Raw genomic sequence first — 16,140 nt, 5'->3', positions numbered from 1 at the left:
TTAATAAACAAAAAAAACATCATGATATGGATATGTCATTTGCATTTAATAAAAATATTTTCAAAATTATATATGAATAGCCACCGGGTTCACTGTCAGACGGTTGAATACAAGTTCAAAATCAATATGAAATAAATGCTCATTTTTACAACGGATTTTTCATCAACTCCCGATATAATATGTATAAGAAACGTTTCTGATAGTCAGTCTGCCGTTAACTCATTTATTTTGATTACGCCATTTCTCTCTAAAGTTTTTATGATTGTATTAACGTTTTACAAAGCAGTTTAGTTTAGTGTGCGGCTTTAATAATTTATATTATAGAAAAGAGCATAATACGTGATTACAAATATAGAATTTCCCTCACGCAATCCGCTATAATTGCGATCTGCTTGTCGGAGTTTTCTAATCACTAGACCACGTGACTATGTGGGCGGAGCGATCGATAATTTGGCGACTGGTCAATTGGTAAACAATATTGCTTACCATTGATGTTTGCGTTGATTACTGAATGTGAACTTCCGTGACATAAGCCACAATCAGTTTACGTTGATAATCTAATTCTTCTTGAATGCTCTGAATTTTATGCGTACAAACATATAGCTCAGAGTTCTTATATAACCAAATTCCATGTAAAAAAATGAAGTCTCAATTTCGTCTATAAAATCGAAATCACGCAACAAACACAATACCTATTCACATTAACATTAATTTGCGTGTTGTGTGGATAAATGCTCAAAACAAAAAGTTCATAAAAACCGTAATCAAACCTAAAACCGAAGTTTTGCATTGACGATTCATTCTATCTTACGGAGGTTTCGGAATTAGTCGGTGTAATACGATTGGTTGATAAGACACGAGATCTATCTTGTCGAGGGATCCGGAGATAATCGATGCATACATAAGCATAATTTAAAATTCGGAATACTCGGCATCTTCTATTACAAAAACTTTGTCGAAAACCGAACACACCGCATCAAGTAAGTTGTTTTAATATTAGCATATAGGATTAATTTATTATCTGTTTGTGTTTATTTATGCCAGAAAATAGTTCATGCTGCTCATCTTACCAATTAAAGTGCCACCTGGAATCCGAGCGGCAGAGTTTCCATGAAAAATCGTGTAAGCAGTTGCAATTCCCAGCGATACGGAGGGTCAATAGCTGGGAGTTAGATTATTGCAACTATTTGATAATCATGCAGATTAGTTTTAATGTATGTATTTTATTGAAAACAAGCAAATGTCTGTCACAGATACGTTAACAAAATTGGCTATGATGTGATCTTTACAGTTATTTTGTGAAAACATTATTGGTACACATCACACTATTCAAAATTAAGTTGTTTTTTAAACGACAAAAAATAATGCGACAATAAATCCAATAAACACGACAGCTTCCTGATGTCAATTAATAGTGCCATCGTAACCTCCCTTACTCAATTACTATTGTAACTCTTAAGTTATTATATTTGCAATCTTTTGTCTTTAAACATCATATTGTTTGTGTGTTTTTATGTATTTCATTGAGTTCTGAAAAATCCCATATTTTCATTTTCAGAACCAATGCTCTACTTACAGACCAAAAGCACAAATATCATGTTGGTATTGGCGTGAACCGATGCTATTTAAAATATAGATAAGTTCATGTAATAACATTTGTTTAATTCATGGTCAATTTCTCGTTTCTATGGTACTTTCTCGTTTCTAAAGATAATAGTATGCTAAAGAAACGTATTTTTGTAAAATCGTGTTTAATGCAGATGAATAACGTGAAGTGTTGTCCCATATTAGCATGTGCAGTCCGCACAGGCTTATCAGGAACGGCACTTTAAGCTTACTGAAATTCCTTGTAAAAATGAATATTTTTTTTTTCACAAAAATCCAGACCGGGGTTATATATTTACCCTTTATATTTGAGCTGAATTGCATCGCTTCCGAGTCCGTTTCCTGGGTTGAACCAGAAGGTGTTTTGTGAGGTGTTTTGGGGGTACATCAAAAAATGTGGGCAATCAGTGGGGATTGTAACGATGACCACCCGGTCGCTAGGCGGATACCATATCATCTACACCACGGCGACCTGTATATACATGTACCTGTCACTGGGATTGAAGTCATTCCGTATATTTGTTAGTTTCGAGCGGAAATTGATCCATGTCAAAGCAAACCCTTCCAAGAATTGCATGTAAAATATGGATAAAAAATACGTTTATTCTGTTGAAATTGTTTAACGAACTTCCCAAGGTGACCGAGCATTGTTAAATTGGCCTTGACAATTCTTCTTTTAAGTTGATGAGCATCCCAGATCCCCATTTGACTGTACTGAATTATAAAAGGGCTCTGGCATATTTACTTTATTAAACAAGGCATCGGTTGACGGAAAACAGTTAATTTAAAAATGACTTTAGACAGTTGTTTACTATTTGGATATGTTTTGCCAACTGGTATTTTTTAAATTATTTTTCGTCGAGAACTTTAGCGTTGTTCATTCGATAATTCACATTATAAGCGACGTTGTTTCCCATGGGTTAATCACGAAACAATACTGTTGATGTTGTTAATAATTTACGAGGAATAATGTCAGAAATGTTGATATGGGATAAACACCAGCCAATAATTTTGGAATGTCAACGGCTCAAACAAGTTCTGGATATGGAATTGTGGACAAACAGACAGAGATTTGCATAGTAATATCTGAAACAAACGCACGATTCTATATCACAATTTACCTGCACTTTACAATACATAGAACGGGATCATCACGAGGTTGAAATTTAAAAAAACTCACAGTAATCTTAAGTAATGGCAACATTGAGAAACATACGTAGCTTTGTTGTTATATCATTAATCATATGTACTACCAAAACGTTTTATGGCTGTTTTACAGGGCCATCAGTAATGGCGTAAATTAATCATGGTCACATACATTTATTCCGTTTGGCGTTTGCTAAGACGCAAAAGTACAATATAATATGGGCAAGTGTCGTTTTGTCGTTATGGCGCTTAAAAATAAAAATATAAAAAAAAAAGAAAAAAAAGTTTTCCCTGAACGAGGCTCATTTATAATCACGATTTGCATCCTTTATATTTCATAAGCTATTTCAGCACTGTTTGTTTCTTTGAGAACGTGTCATTTGAATTGCAATAAAAAAAAGGTTAATCCGTTTGCCAATACGCGTGACTGAGAGATTTTAAGTAAATATTCTTTCTACTGTTGCCTCAGTGCTTGTTGAAAAACTACCAGCAAGGGTTAATAAATTTGGCAAATCTTTTGTTACTGCTTTTTATGCAAGATTAGGTGTTACTGTAAATAGTTATTCATTTTCACTTGTTACTGAAAGTCAGGTACTTAAATACTTATCTCAGCTCAGTGCAAATAAAGCTACAAGTCTAGATGGTATTCCCTCTCGATTTATTAGAGATGGGGCTCCAGCTATTTCTTATCCACTAACACATGTTATCAATTTGTCTCTTATACAGGGTGTGGTTCCAGAGTAGTTAAAGTCTGCTAGGGTCATTCCTATTTTTAAGAAAGATGATTAAACAGCTGTTGGCAATTATCGCCCAGTTTTTATTTTAAGCATTGTGTCCAAGGTCTTTGAGAGGGTTGTTTATGACCAGGTAGAGTCCTATTTCAAAGCCAATAAGTTGTTTTATAAATTTCAGTCGGGTTTTCGACACGGCTATTCAACGGATACATGTCTTATCCATCTGACGGACTACATACGGTTGCAAATGGATAAAGGTCACCTTATTGGTATGGTACTTTTAGACCTTCAAAAGGAATTTGATACAGTGGACAACTCAACCCTTCTTATGAAACTTAGTGCAGCTGGCCTTGATTATGATATCTTGAGATGGTTTAGGTCATATCTTTCTGATAGACAGCAGCTTGTTGATATCTCAGGCACCTATTCATCAACTATTGGTATTTCTTGCGGGGTTCCAAAAGTGTCAATCCTAGGTCCTCTTCTTTTCTTTGATATATATAAATGACATGTCAGCTGTGGTAAAGAACAAGTTATAATTATATGCAGATGATTCATGAATTTTAGTTTCAGGTAAATGTAAGTCTGTCATTGAACGTGCCCTTCAAGAAGATTTGAGTCTTGTAAGTCAATGAATAGTTGATAATAAATTAACACTCCATTTAGGTAAGACTGAGGCAATCTTATTTGGGTCTAAACATAGACTAAGGTCAAATTCATCCATTGATAAGTTGATATTGCTTGCAATGGCACTGTGATTAATCCAACTTCTTCGGTCAAATATCTTGGAGCTACCATAGATCAATCTCTGTCTTTTGATACTATGCCTCGGTCTGTTTTGCAGGAGGCTAATGCCCGGTTGAAACACTTGTATCGTAAACAGGATTTCCTTATCCAATATACCAAGAAACTCCTTATTATGTCCTTGATTCAATGTCACTTTGATTATTGTTGTTCAATATGGTACCCCGGTCTAACTCAGTTGCTTAAACACAAGCTACAGGTTACTCAAAATAAGATAATAATGTTTGTTCTTAATCTTGCCTCCAGGTCACATGTTGGTCCACAACACTTCCGCTCTCTCAATTGGTTACCTGTCAGCAAACGTGTTGATTAGATTATCCTTTGTTATGTTTTCAAAGTCCAAAATGGTTTAGCTCCTGATTATATGGAAGAGTCGTTTATCCTCAATGATTCTGTACATTCATATAAGACAAAGTCATGTAGTAGGGGTGCTTTTGCAATTTGCAATTCCAAAGGTCAAAGGTTTGGGATCCAAGTCTTTCTGATCTCTTGGTTGCTCCTTGTGGAACAGCCTACCAGCTGACATATCCAGTATTGGAAGGTAACCTTCATTAAAAATAGTAGTTAAGAAGTACCTGGTGGACAGTTTATAATTTTCTCATTTTAAGCGAGGCTGTTTTCGGAAAAACCCGAGCTATTGTCATTTCTAAAACCTTAACATTGGCTCTAAAATCAAAGTGCTTCCACCTACTACTTTGAAACTTCATATGTAGATGCACTTTGATGAGTTCTACACGCCACACCCATTTTTGGGTCACTAGGTCAAAGGTCAAGGTCACTGTGACCTCTCATATCAAACTTTAACATTGGCTCTAAAATCAAAGTGCTTCCACCTACAACTTTGAAACTTCATATGTAGTTGCACCTTGATGAGTTCTACATGCCACACCCATTTTTGGGTCACTAGGTCAAAGGTCAAGGTCACTGTGGCCTCTAATATAAAACCTTAACAAAAACCTTAACATTGCCTCTAAAATCAAAGTGCTTCCACCTACAACTTTGAAACTTCATATGTAGATGCACCGTGATGAGTTCTACACGACACACCCATTTTGGGTCACTAGGTCAAAGGTCAAGGCCACTGTGACCTCTAAAAAATTATGACAAGCTTTCGCAGCCGAGCGTGGCACCCTTTATGCGGTGCTCTTGTTATATCATTATTATCCATGTATCATTATTGTTTCGGTATAGGAATATTTTAATCATTTCATTTAGATCTAGTCATTTGATGATTTTTTATAATTGCTGAAGTTGTAATATTGTTTTATCAGCTTTCCTTTAGTTGATATTAAAACAAAATTATCAAGTTTTAAGGACATTGCGTGATATGTAAGTTTGTGTCTTAATTCCATGTATGTTCTAGTTTTTTTGAAATCCATAAATATTTTTTATATGCCTTTATAGTCTTTTCCCTACTGTGAATACAATATGCCAAATATTGATTTGTACTGTGATAATATAATTAGGCAATTTATCTGTGATATCATACCATTTAGCAATGTGTACTAATATGAACTTTATTATAAAGTTAATGTTTTAAAAGCTACTTTTTGTTAGGTAAAAGCTCTCTATGTCATGTCACTTGCACAAAGGACCACAATGGAAATAAGAGTCGCTCTTTTTTGTGTTATCTTTGGTGTTGGGTGTGTATGTCATGGTTTATTTATTCTCATGTGTTTTACGATTCTGTATTACACATGTTGTTTTAGATGTCTATGTATGTGTATTCCATACCGAAATATATCAATCACTAAATCAATTCTATTTCAAATTTTATTGTTACATTAATTCGCAACAGTTTATGCATTTTCGATTTCCGTATTTGTGCAATAGTGAATAGTTGTGCATTAACACTCCAACTTTAGTGTGGTATTTCGAAGCATCGTTTGAATGAACTGAGCGAACTTTTACAAAGACAACCTCTCGGATGTTTTTTATTGAGAAATACTGTTTCGATGATCGAAAGTAATATATTTGTTAATAGCCACTTTATTTTGACGTTAGTTCGAGACAGTTTTAGCGATAGGTTGTCATAAGAAATATCAATTGATTCACTTCATCTCGCAACGTACACATAGAAAGTATACACATGAGTTTTATTCTGAATTATGATATTAGGTATTAGGCTCGCTCTCGGAAAATGGGGCTAAAGAATTGAAGTCCACACAAGCTTATCAGGGACGACACTTTCCACATAAAGTAGAGTTGCGGACTGCACAGGCTTATAGCGGGCAATACTGTACGCAAATGAATTACAAAACACCTTCTGGTTCAACCCAGGAAACGGACTCGGAAGCGATGCAATTCAGCTCAAATATAAAGGGTAAATATATAACCCCGGTCTGGATTTTTGTGAAAAAAAAATATTCATTTTTACAAGGAATTTCAGTAAGCTTAAAGTGCCGTTCCTGATAAGCCTGTGCGGACTGCACATGCTAATATGGGACAACACTTCACGTTATTCATCTGCATTAAACACGATTTTACAAAAATACGTTTCTTTAGCATACTATTATCTTTAGAAACGAGAAAGTACCATAGAAACGAGAAATTGACCATGAATTAAACAAATGTTATTACATGAACTTATCTATATTTTAAATAGCATCGGTTCACGCCAATACCAACATGATATTTGTGCTTTTGGTCTGTAAGTAGAGCATTGGTTCTGAAAATGAAAATATGGGATTTTTCAGAACTCAATGAAATACATAAAAACACACAAACAATATGATGTTTAAAGACAAAAGATTGCAAATATAAATGCATAGGTAATTCGGATAATGTGTTGATTTTTATATAAAAAAATACCGGTATAAACTTTGTATATAGTGTCCATTATCCAGATTGAGTCTGTTTTCTTATGTATCTATCGATCATATACAGGTACAAGTCGTGTGCAATTAATATTTATTTTACTTATTGCACAGTGCGTGTACCTGTTTATGATCTATAGATACATTAGGATACAAGATAATGTGTGTGTAAAACCGCTGATTGACTTCATTTTCAAGTGCACTGTATGTTTTGTATTAATAGCATCCCATTAAACCATTCACAACGAGAGTGCCATTGGAACCACATCCTCCCGGCAATAAAATTGTCCACCAGGTAAAAAAATGTAAAAAAACGATGTAAATTGTTTTGTCTTTTTATTTGTCCTTTGTTCATGATTTATGACCTTGACCTTTGTTTTGATTTTAGAGCGCAACACTCTGTTCCATAATGCAGATCACGTGTAGTCATTACTTTGGATATACCTATATTTGACCTTTGACCTTAAATTGTGACCCTTAACTTGGACCTTGAGACACGCATCTTGCTCACGACACTCATTATCGTGATTACTTGTCAACTCATTTGATTAATTATCTTATTATGCCACTCTAAATTTTTGAGAAGAATATACTTCATTTAAACGAGAAATACCCTAAAAGCAGAACGTGTCGTCCATGATTAGCCTGTTCTGATTGCACAGGCTAAGTCGGGATACGAGTTAACGCACATGCATTAAGCCAAGTTTTCCATGAACAAGGCTTAAATAATAGATACACCCATAGACTACCAATTAGAACGCTATCAGCATTTGCACAAGTTCAATTATTAATGATAAATTGAAACATGCATTAAGCCCAGTTTTCCACGAACTAGGTTTATTTGAAATTCATGAATTGAATAAGTTATATACTAACCCATTTACTACCACTAAGAACGCTATTGGATTTCGATTAGTTTAATAATCAATGCTAAATTGAAACTTTTGAATTGCCGCTTAATTGAGTTTTTCATTTAAATATTTCTTTATATAAACGTTCTGATGTAAATCAGTTTAGGTTTCATTTACCATTAAAAAAAACCTCTAAACACCTATTTGATCGCTATATCCATATTTTATTGCTTAATGTGTGATCGTTTTTTTAAAATTCTGAAATTAACCGGAATCATGTCGTGAACTTACTTCAAAACTAAATGAGCATCGTTCTGGGAAAACGGTGCTTAATGCATGTGCGTCCACTGCCACGTGCGTTTATAAATGTTAGCTAACGTGTAAGAAAACAAAACAGCTTGAATAAAGATTGTTTGAAAGTGTTACATTTTACAAATTAATTTCGTTATGTGTATAATATTTTACTGTCATACTTTAAAACCCTAGGTCTGTTTTCATAAACATCTTAATCGAACGTGTGTTTGTTTTTTAATCAAAATCACAATGTGTTTTTTTCTCAAAAAAATATTTACTGATTGCAATCGTCTGTTTATGTTTATTCGGATCAAAATCAATACTTAATGCGAGCATATATGATTTAATGTCCACATTTTAATACATCAATATTATACTAACATATGAATATTACAGAGGAATGTTAAATAAATGTAATTAACAATCAAAGTATAGTGTTTTTCCCAGGAGGGCAAAGGGGCATGGCGCATTACTTTCAAAAAGGGCATTTTAGCGCGCAGTTTAGGCAAAAAAGGGCAAAAACGAGTAAATTGATCGCTAACAATATGCAAACACTCGTTTCCGTGACATACATCCACCGAGTAGATTACAAATAAATAAATAATGTTGCTATCTAAAACATTTTATGCATCGTTGATTATCACAGACATTTCATTAATTCCTTCTTAATGTATAATCTCCATCGTTAATTCGATCGTTTACGACGTTATTTGCCATTTTTGCCGAGTCACAATTTAATTCTGTGTAGTCCGCCATGTTGATAAAATGTCAAATGATGTAAGCGACAGGTGCGCATAGCAACGTTATATCGTATACGCGATTCGCATTTTGTTAAATTAGTATACGTCTCAGTAATTATTTCAATAATTAGATCTAATTATCTTAAAGACGAAAAACGATAAAGAATAAATTTGTTTGTGAATTTAAATGAAATTATGCGTAAAAATAGATGTTTCGATATAACTGAATAATGCATGCAAAGCCACGAGAATAACATCGAGTTTTTCATCAAAAGTGTCCGAAGTAATGATTATATCGTGGAGGAGTACACATTGCCGAGCGATAAGTGCGCTTGGTATAACATAGCCTCCAGCATTATCGATTGATACTGACACGGGGTTATTCACGCATGACTAATTCACAGCTTTGGAGCAGTCAGTAAGACCTACCTATAAATCGAGCACTGTTATAGATATATAAAATCTGCTCAATTAAATATAGTCGATTAGATGTTGACGTCTCTCGAGTAAATCAAGCACAGTCGGAGCGTCACAGACAATCAAGGACTCTTATTTTGCGGACAAAGTTAGATCGTAAGGCAATAAAGATGTTATCGATAAGGGCGCGTGGCGAAATTTGCCTTTGAAAAAAAGGGCGCGTTGCGAAATTTGCCTTTGAAAAGGGCAGCGTGGCGATCCGGGAGGGCGGCGTGGCTTTTCGCGACGCTAAAATGGCCTGGGAAAAAAACTAAAGTATGTTTACATCAGTGAACCTAACAACGAGCACAGCAAGTTATTTGTTGTAGAACCAAACTTGTTCCGAAAGAATGAATCCGGAGACTAATTAGGATTTACCAACTGAGTACATGTGTTGTGTGAATTAAGGACATTTCTACTGTACAACATAACATTTTGTTATGGAAAAGAACTGTTTTTAAAATTCCCAGTACTTCTTCTTCTGAAATGTTACTATAGTTTTGATTCTTCAATGTTTCATTTTTTTTTTGAAAAAAAAAAACGCAAATTGATCGTATATTTTCGCTTCAAGAAGTTATTTAATATAATTAGGAACTTGCTGTCCATGAACTATATACAGAACGTTAACAATTATCAAAAGGTGGAACAATAGACCATATATAAGCCGCTCTCGGTGGAATCTTGCTCTAATTCATTTGCGTACAGTATTGCCCGCTATAAGCCTGTGCAGTCCGCAACTCTACTTTATGTGGAAAGTGTCGTCCCTGATAAGCTTGTGTGGACTTCAATTCTTTAGCCCCATTTTCCGAGAGCGAGCCTAATACCTAATATCATAATTCAGAATAAAACTCATGTGTATACTTTCTATGTGTACGTTGCGAGATGAAGTGAATCAATTGATATTTCTTATGACAACCTATCGCTAAAACTGTCTCGAACTAACGTCAAAATAAAGTGACTATTAACAAATATATTACTTTCGATCATCGAAACAGTATTTCTCAATAAAAAACATCCGAGAGGTTGTCTTTGTAAAAGTTCGCTCAGTTCATTCAAACGATGCTTCGAAATACCACACTAAAGTTGGAGTGTTAATGCACAACTATTCACTATTGCACAAATACGGAAATCGAAAATGCATAAACTGTTGCGAATTAATGTAACAATAAAATTTGAAATAGAATTGATTTAGTGATTGATATATTTCGGTATGGAATACACATACATAGACATCTAAAACAACATGTGTAATACAGAATCGTAAAACACATGAGAATAAATAAACCATGACATACACACCCAACACCAAAGATAACACAAAAAAGAGCGACTCTTATTTCCATTGTGGTCCTTTGTGCAAGTGACATGACATAGAGAGCTTTTACCTAACAAAAAGTAGCTTTTAAAACATTAACTTTATAATAAAGTTCATATTAGTACACATTGCTAAATGGTATGATATCACAGATAAATTGCCTAATTATATTATCACAGTACAAATCAATATTTGGCATATTGTATTCACAGTAGGGAAAAGACTATAAAGGCATATAAAAAATATTTATGGAGTTCAAAAAAACTAGAACATACCTGGAATTAAGACACAAACTTACATATCACGCAATGTCCTTAAAACTTGATAATTTTGTTTTAATATCAACTAAAGGAAAGCTGATAAAACAATATTACAACTTAACAATATTACAACTTCAGCAATTATAAAAAACCATCAAATGACTAGATCTAAATGAAATGATTAAAATATTCCTATACCGAAACAATAATGATACATCGATAATAATGATATAACAAGAGCACCGCATAAAGGGTGCCACGCTCGGCTGCGAAAGCTTGTCATATTTTTTTAGAGGTCACAGTGACCTTGACCTTTGACTTTATTTGTAATCTACTCGGTGGATGTATGTCACGGAAACGAGTGTTTGCATATTGTTAGCGATCAATTTACTCGTTTTTGCCCTTTTTTGCCTAAACTGCGCGCTAAAATGCCCTTTTTGAAAGTAATGCGCCATGCCCCTTTGCCCTCCTGGGAAAAACACTATACTTTGATTGTTAATTACATTTATTTAACATTCCTCTGTAATATTCATATGTTAGTATAATATTGATGTATTAAAATGTGGACATTAAATCATATATGCTCGCATTAAGTATTGATTTTGATCCGAATAAACATAAACAGACGATTGCAATCAGTAAATATTTTTTTGAGAAAAAAACACATTGTGATCTTGATTAAAAAACAAACACACGTTCGATTAAGATGTTTATGAAAACAGACCTAGGGTTTTAAAGTATGACAGTAAAATATTATACACATAACGAAATTAATTTGTAAAATGTAACACTTTCAAACAATCTTTATTCAAGCTGTTTTGTTTTCTTACACGTTAGCTAACATTTATAAACGCACGTGGCAGTGGACGCACATGCATTAAGCACCGTTTTCCCAGAACGATGCTCATTTAGTTTTGAAGTAAGTTCACGACATGATTCCGGTTAATTTCAGAATTTAAAAAAAACGATCACACATTAAGCAATAAAATATGGATATAGCGATCAAATAGGTGTTTAGAGGTTTTTTTTAATGGTAAATGAAACCTAAACTGATTTACATCAGAACGTTTATATAAAGAAATATTTAAATGAAAAACTCAATTAAGCGGCAATACAAAAGTTTCAATTTAGCATTGATTATTAAACTAATCGAAATCCAATAGCGTTCTTAGTGGTAGTAAATGGGTTAGTATATAACTTATTCAATTCATGAATTTCAAATAAACCTAGTTCGTGGAAAACTGGGCTTAATGCATGTTTCAATTTATCATTAATAATTGAACTTGTGCAAATGCTGATAGCGTTCTAATTGGTAGTCTATGGGTGTATCTATTATTTAAGCCTTGTTCATGGAAAACTTGGCTTAATGCATGTGCGTTAACTCGTATCCCGACTTAGCCTGTGCAATCAGAACAGGCTAATCATGGACGACACGTTCTGCTTTTAGGGTATTTCTCGTTTAAATGAAGTATATTCTTCTCAAAAATTTAGAGTGGCATAATAAAATAATTAATCAAATGAGTTGACAAGTAATCACGATAATGAGTGTCGTGAGCAAGATGCGTGTCTCAAGGTCCAAGTTAAGGGTCACAATTTAAGGTCAAAGGTCAAATATAGGTATATCCAAAGTAATGACTACACGTGATCTGCATTATGGAACAGAGTGTTGCGCTCTAAAATCAAAACAAAGGTCAAGGTCATAAATCATGAACAAAGGACAAATAAAAAGACAAAACAATTTACATCGTTTTTTTACATTTTTTTACCTGGTGGACAATTTTATTGACGGGAGGATGTGGTTCCAATGGCACTCTCGTTGTGAATGGTTTAATGGGATGCTATTAATACAAAACATACAGTGCACTTGAAAATGAAGTCAATCAGCGGTTTTACACACACATTATCTTGTATCCTAATGTATCTATAGATCATAAACAGGTACACGCACTGTGCAATAAGTAAAATAAATATTAATTGCACACTACTTGTACCTGTTTATGATCGATAGATACATAAGAAAACAGACTCAGTCTGGATAATGGACACTATATACAAAGTTTATACCGGTATTTTTTATTTAAAAATCAACACATTATCCGAATTAACTATGTATTATATAACATATACTTTATAATTATATTCCATTATCCACACTCCAACGAGTGTTTAAATAAAAGATCGAAAATACGATTCTGTGATGCAAAATGACCATCGTGCTGTTATAAAGGATTAAACTCAAAGTTGACTTGAAGCCTCGAACGGATCACGCCGATCAGTCAAATCCAGTCACCTTGACAGGCGTAACGCTGTACGTAGTCGATTCCAGTCGACTTCAAAGGCATTACGCTGTACGTAGTCGATTCCAGTCGACTTAATAAAAGTTACGCCTTTAGTAGTCAATTCCAGTCGACTTCATAAGCGTTACGCTGTAAGTAGTCGATTCCAGTCGACTTCCAATCCGTTACGCTGTAATAAGTCGATTCGCTTTGACAGGCGTTACGCTGTACGTAGTCGCGACGTCAGTCAGCTTCTTACAGAGCGGATTTGTGGCGTAGTTGTAACAAACTAGCGCCAGAACTAAATGTGACAGGTTTGAGCACATCTCAACTCTAACCTTCTAACTCGTCTTTTACAATAGTCATTGAACCGAGGTGCAGAATACAATGTTCTTTACGTCGAGATATTAAAGACACAGGGTTGTCCTTGGAACGGAAAATCTCCTGAATCTGGCACTATCCCACATGAACTTACAAACATGATCCCTGTGCGGCGACATCCCAACAGTCATCCGTTACGCAGTCGCAACATCAAACATTTGGGAATATACATTTTTTATGATAACATATATCATTAATATTCCAAAGATGTAAACTCTTTTGAAGAAAAGCGTCGAGTGTGATAGCAATGATATTAACAATACACTAATACAAGTAATGTATGACCCGACGATATCCATTAATTTACAAGCAATACAAAATATTTTTAAAATATCGAAACATAATGAAACTACTAAAACATATTAACCTGAAATATATGTGTATTATTTAAAGTGTATATGTGTCTTGTTCTGTGAAAGCTGGTCATAATGCATGTGCGTAAAGTGTCGTCCCAGATTAGCCTGTGCAGTCCACACACTTTAAGCACATGAATTAAGCCCAGTTTTCTCAGAACAAGACACATATTGTTCATAAATAAAAGATGTCAACTCATAAAATAAAGCAACGAATAACAGGTTCTATAATTCGATGCACGAGATCGACTTTGAACATAGAATGCACGGGAAAAGGGAGAAGTGAACCGAGCATTAAGCACATTTTAGAAGTGACACTGTATAGATTAACTGAATCTATTTTGCCTAAAAAATGACCTTAACGACATAATTTAATAAGCAACTAGTTTACAATATGTATTATAATAACTACCGTTATAATCCCATCGAAAAATCGTGATTTTCATTTAAAATTAACTTTAACCATAAAACTACACAACACCGTATAGTTTAATATTTATTTATAAACTTCATAAATTATTTTATAATAAAAACGATTGTAAAAATCACGTGCAAAATGTGTTTGTTTTTTCTTAAATTTGACATATAAATAAAGGAATTAAATCGTATATACTGCAGCACAGAAATATTGCACGGTAAATGTAGACACTTAATATGGCAAAGTCCCGCTACACGTCGGCACCAATGAATTGTTCCAACTGCCTAATGTAGATGATCTCTGTAATACAGTTAAAAAATATAAAAGGAAACAATACAATTAATACACGCATGTAACGATCAATTCATGTTTATGTCTAAATAATGTGTCCAAAGAATTATTAAAACACACTTTCGCGTTAAAAGACGAGCTATTTTGCTGTGCGTTATACTTATATAGACACAGAAACAGTATGAACTGCTTTCGTCTTCTATGTATAAGTAATATATACGCAACCGATGATGTCGAGACAAGTAGGATAAATACCTGGGACCTGTGTCCGATGTACCTTTGTCCTCCTCCTCTCTCATATCTACGACGCTGTACGGCTCGTATCCCAGGGCATTCACAAATTCCAGTTTCTGACGGAAATACAACTCCCCTGGATCTATGAGCCCTTCATGTTCCTCCTCACCATGAACAAAACATGCGGCATACACAAGAAGCATAACTATAGTTGTCTTCATTTTCATTGTATTTAAGTATGCTAAAAATTCGTTTTGGATGCAAAATATGCTTAAACTATCGCGAACGCAAACGTTATCAATGTTATATGATCACTTGGACCTTTATCTTTCAATTTAATTGATCATCCACAATTGTTTAAACAGTTCTATTTCGTTACACAAACAACGTAGATCTAAAGCTAAGTTGATAAGCAATATAAGCTGTAAAATCGTATTGAACCTGTCATCAAACATTTCAATGTAATCATGATTAAAGTTTGCATCCTATATATTTAAAAAATGTTTGTTTCATTTAAAGACGTAAATTTGAGACAATTAGCTGAGATCATTTTGTACTGTCGCCAGCGTAGCATCGCATTGTTGCCATCGTACTATCGCGTTATCGTACTGTCGTCATCGATGCTGTACTTACCTTATAAAATATTCATGTGCAAATTAAAATCAATAGTTGAAACAAGGTGTGCATAACGACCATATACCGATGTTGATCGATCGGCTAACACCGATTTACACGTGTGGCTGAACCAATTTATAATTAATATCTGGATGGTTCAAGCTTTGTGGTTGCCACGGCGATTGATAAATCAAGTGACACGCCACATCTTCATCTCCGAGCGTAATTTTGCAAATACAAGCCTTCGTGGGACGTTTACATTCTCGGAGTAGGGTCGCCGATAAAATTGTAAATTACGTTCGTCCTCATTTTAATGTATGACTATATCATTAGGCTAAAAATTCTTTAGACAAAAAATCCCAGACATTAGTGCTAACTCATATTGATATACTGTAAGTAGCGATCGTTTTTAATCCACGCTGCATACATTTCTTTAAAGATATGTGTGTTTTTTTTATAAATCGTTCTTGTCTAGTTTAAAACAATTTATTTGAGCTCGAGTGCATCTGAAGTCTAAGTCTTATTGAAACTACCCCGATTTCTTTTCCTGG

General features: G+C 34.2%; 1 protein-coding gene across 1 annotated transcript in view; it reads right to left on the bottom strand.

Annotated features, from left to right (window-relative positions):
• Nucleotides 1-16,140, bottom strand: part of LOC127859942 (uncharacterized) — a 75,473-nt gene that overhangs the window by 40,432 nt on the left and 18,901 nt on the right. The window lies entirely within an intron of this gene.

This window comes from Dreissena polymorpha, chromosome 15 (assembly GCF_020536995.1).
Source record: "Dreissena polymorpha isolate Duluth1 chromosome 15, UMN_Dpol_1.0, whole genome shotgun sequence".
In the NCBI taxonomy this organism is placed as follows: domain Eukaryota; kingdom Metazoa; phylum Mollusca; class Bivalvia; order Myida; family Dreissenidae; genus Dreissena; species Dreissena polymorpha.
Note: the sequence above shows the minus strand (reverse complement) of the source record. Positions and strands in the feature narration are given on the sequence as shown.